We start from the raw sequence: 7585 nt of genomic DNA, 5'->3' as shown, positions 1-7585 counted from the left end.
TATAGGGTGCCGTGGTGGCGCCACTCCAGGAGGTGCCCAGACCGACCCTACGGATGCTGCTAGGGGAAAATCTTCCGGCTGGCGTGCACGCGGCGCGCGCACACCTACTCTGAACAGACATGAACAACCACTCGAAGAAGAACTCATGTGTCAGACCTCAAAAAACACTGAGACTTTTGTAAAATGTGTTTTTTGAACTCCCCCTGCCCACCCCCAGGGTGTGTGCTTGAAAGGAGAATGGCAGATGGAAAGGGTTTCAGAAGGAAGATACAGAATCTAGCTTTGGCTGTGTGACATGGAAGCTGACTGTAAGAAGGAATTGTCAGATAGAAAGATAAAGATAGGAGCTGAAGTGTGGGATTAGGTGATAAGACAAGTTAAGTCCACAAGTCCCATCACTCCCTCTGAAATACTGTACCTGTAACTATTCTGTACCTGGCTGATAAGAAGACACTGACGTATGGGCAGGCCCTGGCTTGGTCTTGTGCTGAGTAACATCCAATGCCATCTCTAATGATAATTTCCTGTTGTCCCATAGCCCCCGCAACACCCTTCTCCCTTTGCCCCTGCCCGTTCAGATTGTTTGGGAGACCTTCTGACTCCTGTCCACATGGACTGGGAAGGTAGCAAGTGGAACTGATGCTCATCTTTCCAAGCAGGGAATGGTCCTTAAGGAATTGGATAGCTGCTGTGGTTATCAGTGCTGGAGTGAGACAGAACAGCTGATGCATAAAATCTGTTTAACAAGCCAGGAGCGCCTCACCACATGCACACACTTGAGAGCCTGAAGCTCTGTGTGGCTGCCTGGGTCTAAGGCCACCTTTGCTCCTGTGGTCCATTATCTTGACTGCATAAAGCCACCAGAGGCATTGTGTCTAAACACACCTGTTAATTGCTTCTAACAAAGCCATGAATAAACAGCATCAGGACCAAGAGGGAATGGGAAGGTAAAAGAAGCCTTCTTGTTTATTATTACAGCCAACGTGTAGACGTCACATTATCTTACTCATGCTGTGACTGATCACAGACTATGACTAAATGGCAGGTTTAAGGTTTCTGGTCACATCAGGGAATAGTTTTACAAGCAGATATAAAGATTCTCCCTGGGGACTGGGTAGCACACAAGGTCAGAGTCAGCAAATCCTATCCTAAAAATAGATTCTAGTTTCAAAGTTGGTAAGATTTTCTGTGTCGCCCTGCCACACTTCATAGAGCCAAGCTACCTACAGCGCCTGCCTAAACTTACAGGTAAGCCTAACCAATATCCACTTTGAATTATGTTTCCTATGCTACCACTCCTCCTTTTAAAACTAGCTCAGCAAGTCATGTCAGGAACTGAGAGCTGGCAAATCTTCCAAGGTAGCTGACAGCTTTATAAAATTGTTACAAAGCAAAGGCATGAAGCAGTTTAGAATCAATTTTTGGAAGAATATAGGGCCAGTTTCTCTTATAAATCCCAGTATGAAGAGACTTATAAAAGGAAAATTAGCTAAAATAAATGTGTTTATGAAGCAAATCCCCTTTAAATATGGGTTAACATTAAATTAAAAAAATAGCAGAGAAAATCCAGCTTCAGTTTTACAGGTTCATTTTTTTGACACATCCCCCTAAAATCCGAAATCCCCCCTCCTGAAAATTTTATTCATTCTCTGATGATCCCGGCTCCACCAGCTTAAGTCTGACTTTTCCAATTCAGTTACAGATTCTATGAAATGAGAATGTGGTTTTAAATTTCTTGGGCACTCTCAAGACATTCAATGGAGCCCCCAACTTAACCTGTTTTAAATTAACCAACGAAGAATGAGGGCAAAATGAATTTTTTTTTAAAGGCATCAGAGGTTCAGAGATTCATTGAAATAGCTGGTTAGCTCGGAATGTACACAGCAGGAGGGCTTGGGAAATAATTACACAGCGGCTACAACTCTGTCTGGCTTGAAATTGTTTAAAGACAACTGCATTAAACGAACTATTTTACAGCCTCCAAATCCTTTAAACATAAGGACAGCTGGGTGATACAAAGAGGCTGAATGAAATGACCATTTCTGGTGAAGGTTGGAGGGAATAATAAATATGGATCATATTCTCAGGAGTTCTCTCATTTAATATAATGGGGGTATTTTAGGATTATTAGTTATGTATTTATAGCCTGTGTCTGCATTCTTTCTGGGCTCCCAGCTGAAGTAGAGGAAACCAGTTTTTATAGGGGATTCAGAGGGGTAAAAAAGTTCAGGTTTCCCCTCTCCCAGGATAGATTTTTAATAAATTCTAAATCTCAAATACATTTTAATCAGATGTTTAAAAAAAAAAAAAAAGAATCCCAAACACATCCCTCAGTTCCTTGCCTAACTGCTGTAGGGCTCAGTAAGTGCCAGACTCACACAGGATGGTATAAAGCTCTGAGGATGTTGCTCAAGCAAAGTGTCATGAGGACGATATAACCAGGAGCAGCACTTTTCAGCTCCCAATACATTTAGGGAAGTAACCTAACCCAAAGGGGTTTTTTTTCTTGTAATTTACGTACTGTTAGCGCTTTGTGCCAAGTATAATCTTTGAACCTAGAAAGCAAAGTGCTGCTTACGTTCTCAGCCAAAAGTAGACAGTGCAGTTCACAGAGTCTGTATGCTGAATTCTGAAATAACAGCTGTCTGCCAGGTAACTGTCCTCTGATTAGCAAAATGAGATGTAGTGACATTGATCAAAGAGAGTAAGTGCTTGTCTGCCCAGATCAGAAGTATGGAGTGGTAACATCTCAACCACTAGTGCTGCCGGGAAAGGAAAGTACAGAACAATAGCCAGGAATTCAGGGAACATACTACACTACCATTCACTATTTCTACAGAAAGAAACTTGGCTTATTTAGGACCATTATTTTGTTTCCCTTTAGCATTCAGAGAGTACTAGTATGTAGACAGTCATACTGCTAAATTAGATCCAGATCTGTTGCATACTCTTGAGTACACATGAGAACTTGTGATTCTGATCACTTGATCTCAGATATTTCTCTCTCTCTCCCCCTTTCTCTCACATGCAGTGTTTCAGCAATATTTTTTTTCCTTGGTATAGATCTTATGTTAAGTAGAGTTGAATAAGAAACCTCATGTTGCACATATATGGACCTTGATAGGACCAGGATTTCACTCAAAGTCAATGGCAAAACTTCAGTGGTTACCACTGTCTTTAGTGGGGCAGGATATGCAATGAACAGGAAAAAAAATCAGTATTCTAACCCTCTGCAGCAGAAAGTACAGACATGAACGATTTATCATAATGTTCATTTCATGCGTGGAAATGTTGCAACAAAACTCCTGGGTTTTCACTTTGTTTTCATCATTCAGCTTAAGTACAAACGGCAGTAAACAAATTCACATCCTGGAGTCTTGCAGTGAAATCTTGATTCCATTGAAATCAATGGGAATTTTACCACTGATTTCAGTGGGGACAGTACATGGGCATTGTTCTGGCCATGAAGTCCATTAGGAACTTTGCTATTGCTATTTGATTTTACATGGAAGTCACCCAGACACTATGGTGATGGACAGCAATATAAAATCTTAATGGACAGATGGTGCCTGTCTGCTCTCCTCGATTGTTTTGCTGTTTTCTTTTCTTCCTACACTGCTCTGAAGATATTCTCTCTCACACACACACACACACACGACATTGCCAGAGAAAAAACAGAATAATACTGAGGCTGCAGAATCCTAAGAATTCAAGCCAACACTTTCACACATGGGTGAAGTAAGTTGGGCATCAGTATCCATATTGAAGCCCCCAGAAAAAAGTGGCCTGATCAATTAAACCTGCAGAGATGCTGGTCAATTAAACCTGCAAGTGCTTCTTAAAGCACAACTGATTTTACTAGAAACAAAACAAGTTTTAACCCAAGCTAACACTACAGTGAAGACAAGCCCTAAGTGTCTTCACTCATACAAGTCAATGGGGCTATCTGTGTGAGGAAGGTGAAAAGTCTCTCACTGGGGAAAGCCTGACTAGTTCACTGTGGACATTCCCCAACCTGGCTTCACTGACTGATTATTCCCACCCCTACACTGCACATGAACTAAAAGTCAAATATCTAATCACTTGCTTTCTACTTGGAGACTTTGTAAAATAACTGCCTACATGCCAGGCCTCCTCTCAGAAAGAGAAGGACCAGCTGGAACTAGGCAGACACCATTACTGGCCTAATCCCCGTCATGTTTCTATAGCTTGACATTTAGTCACAGAGGGTGAAATTCACCTTATGCAGAGGGTTGGTACAAGGGCTAGGTACCACTTAGCACCTCCCCAAGAGGGCTGAGTTTAGCCCATGGAGTATATTTGTGGGATAAGTCATTACACCTTGAAGAAGAGCAATCTCATCTCTGTACCACATTCCCTCATCAATCAATTCTTCATAAAAATGTGCCAGGCCCCTCCTCCTTCAGCCTGTAACAAGGTGGAGGAAATAAAATAAAGTACTATTAGCATGTATTATTTATATTACAGTAGCACCGAGCAGCCCTAGTCATGAACCTGTTCTACAAACACAGGACGAAAAGACAATCCTAATAATCAAAGTGCCTTACAAACAATCAAGTCTCCTAACACCCTTGTGAAGTTGGCAAGACTTAACTGCATTTTACAGCTCTGAAAAGAGTCATGCAGCACAGCTGCCAGTAGCAAAACCAGAATTAGAACTCAAGGGTGTCTGGTTCACAGTTCTGTGCTCTGACCAATAGACCAAGAACTATTCCTCTTTATAGGCCACAAGCATCAGGTGGGAGGTTCTGGTGTCCACTACATCTATGACATTTGACTGTAAAAGTCACCCACCTTTACTGCTTTAAGCCAATGACTCTTCAGCCTTTAGAAAACTGTTGCTAATAGAGACTGGAGCTGTGTCTACACAACAAGGTTATGCCACAGCCGCTTAGCTATGCTGCTATAGTCGCTGTAGCATAGACATGGCCAAATTGGGGACATTGGCAGGAATTCTTGCTGTTTAGCCACAGACTGGGAAGCTGAAATGGCTGCATGCCTGCGGATCCTTAAAGAGAATAAGGAACTAGTCAGAATATAGGGCAGATGGGAAAGAAGAATTCCTTGCAGCTAGGGAAGCAGAGTGGGGTAGTAGATAAAGCATTGGAATATATGAGTCAGGAGATTTGGTACTGTTTTTGGCTCTGCCACTGAACTGCTGTGTGATCATAAGTAACTCATTTCCCCTCTCCATGCCTCAGATTCCCTCCCGCCTTTTGTCTTGTTAGATTTTAATTTCTTTGGGGCAGTGATCGTCTCTCACCTACCACAATGGGTCTGGTCTCAGCTGGGGCCTCTAGACTCTTTCACACAGATAACACAGGCAGAACTGGCAACAAGGGATATGTCAGACTTGGGTAGTCTTGAGAGGGCTCTGTAGCTATCTAAGGGCAAAGAAGAGCAATCAGTTGCACAGGGAAAGGGTTGGTTGAGGTTCTTGCAGGGAGTAGAGAACACATTCTCTTTTTTCCTTGCATCGGTCTTTTTCTCTCTACAATAGACGTCTGGACATAAATCTCACTGAGCAAGTTGTCTGGTGGCTTGGCATGCAGCAGTAAGATTTATACAGCATGTCAAGCCAAAATATTTAGAAACAATAATACTTTGGTTTTTACAGAATGTCTTGTATCCATGGACCTCACAGTGCTTTAGAAACATTCAGCAGGGTAGGGTATCTACATGTCATTACTGGAGATCACAAATCTACAATTTTCGCATGCAGATCTGAGCTTCAGAGTTCGGGTATTTTTTGTTCCCCTTTATACATGGGACAACTGACATGCACATAGCTGAAGGGTATCATTTCCAATAAAGGCCCCTAATTTTGGTACTCCCATGACCTGATTTTCAGAGGTGCTGAGCACCCAGAAGTCAGTGGGAGCTGCACCTGCTCAGCACCTCTGAAAATCAGTCCACGGATGTCTCAAATTGGATGCCCAAAGTGAATACCCAGAGTGGACACTTATGGAAATTTTGGCGTTTGGGACTAGCCCAAGGGCACACAAGTGAGTCAGGTGCAGACATAAGACTATATTTTCTGACTCCCACTGGACAACGCTCCTTCTCTGAAACAAATACCCGACAGCCCAGCTATAACAATACTACAGACCAGCAGCCTTCTCTTCAACAACAACAACAAAAGATAAACCACAAACAATTCCATTTGGAACTGTGGAGTGGATAGTGAGCATAAAGAAGAGATTCCTTTGCAGAGCCTAATGCATGCTGCTTATCCAAATTAGCTGCACAATTACTTCTATCAATGCAAAAATAGTTGAATGTTTTTTCTAGTGCACAGCACTTGAGAGAGACTTAAAATGCAGTGTAATTTGCCACAGTGTATGTCCTGAAGTGGTTTGCTAATGAAAAGAGGATTAAGTTTCCATTATTCTGAATTACCATTTTGTGAAATCACTAACAATATTTTCATTTATATACATATAACCCGTGGTGGGGGGAAATATTCCTTCCAACCAAATGCTTAACAAATAAAATTCATTAGATAATGCGCACTTTGCTCTTATTTATGCAAAGTAAGATTAGAAATTCCAACATCGGCAATTTTATATCCTATCAGCCTGTCTCTGATGATAAGTTTAAAGATCATCACAGTATCATTCAGAAGCAGCAGGTTTTGAACCTAATGGTTATGGCCTGGTTTGCAGAAGGGGTGAACCCTGCAAATGAGTCAGGGTGAATAGGGGAAATCGTGTCAGGCCTGATTTCATGCAAGGAGCTTCAGCTCCCACTGAGAGTTGGCACTGAGTAAAGACTAACTAGTATTTAAGAAACTCAGGGCTTGGCCCTAAGGGAATAGACAGCACTCAGCATCTCAGGCCCTTCACATATAGCCATCTGAGTCTTGCATGGCAAGGGGACGGAAAGCAGCACAAGGAAGTTATAATACTTGACTCTTCCATAGAACTTTTCCTCTATAGATCCCAAGGGAAGATAATACATATCAATCTCTCCACCCATTTTCCAATTGGGGAAATAGAGGCACGGGGAGATGACATGACTAGCCCAAAGACATAAAGTTACTCAGTGACAGAGCTGTGAACAGAACTCAGGTCTCCTGTCTCCCAGTCCAGTGCACTCTCCACCGAGTAAATAACCAACGGGGCTCGAAGCACACTGCTCAGCGTGAAGGAAGGAACTGACTTGGTACAGTGGCACAGCAATTTCTTCTCTCTGGAGCATATCTTAGTTTCTCCTCCGTAAAGTGGGGATTCCTATTATTTAATATTTCTACTGAAGGGGCATCTTGACACTCCAGTCATGGATTAGGGTCCTATTGTACTAGACACTGTACCCAAAAATGATGGCTCCACACCCCAAAGCCCCTACAATCTAATAAGAGTGCTTCCCAAAAAAAATCTATGGAAGAAAACAGACACAAAAATGATAAGTATTGTTATTCATTGTCAACAGGAGAGAAAAACAAAGCTGAGACACAGGCTACGTCTACACTACAGGATAATTCCGAATTACATTAAACCGGTTTTATAAAACAGATATTATAAATTTGATTTCACGCGGCCACACTAGGCACAGTAATTCGGTG

The 7585-nt window shown here is 42.2% G+C and overlaps 1 protein-coding gene across 1 annotated transcript in view; it reads left to right on the top strand.

Moving 5' to 3' along the window:
- Positions 1-1152: 1152 nt before the first annotated feature.
- DUSP29 (dual specificity phosphatase 29) overlaps positions 1153-7585 on the top strand; it is a 37395-nt gene continuing 30962 nt past the window's right edge. The window contains exon 1 of the mRNA XM_032796276.1: positions 1153-1248. The gene's annotated coding sequence lies outside the window, so the exon portion shown is untranslated. The remainder of the gene's footprint in view (positions 1249-7585) is intronic.

This window comes from Chelonoidis abingdonii, chromosome 15, assembly GCF_003597395.2.
Source record: "Chelonoidis abingdonii isolate Lonesome George chromosome 15, CheloAbing_2.0, whole genome shotgun sequence".
In the NCBI taxonomy this organism is placed as follows: Eukaryota; Metazoa; Chordata; order Testudines; family Testudinidae; genus Chelonoidis; species Chelonoidis abingdonii.
The sequence above is the reverse complement of the archived record's forward strand: the minus strand, read 5'-3'. Positions and strand labels throughout refer to the sequence as shown.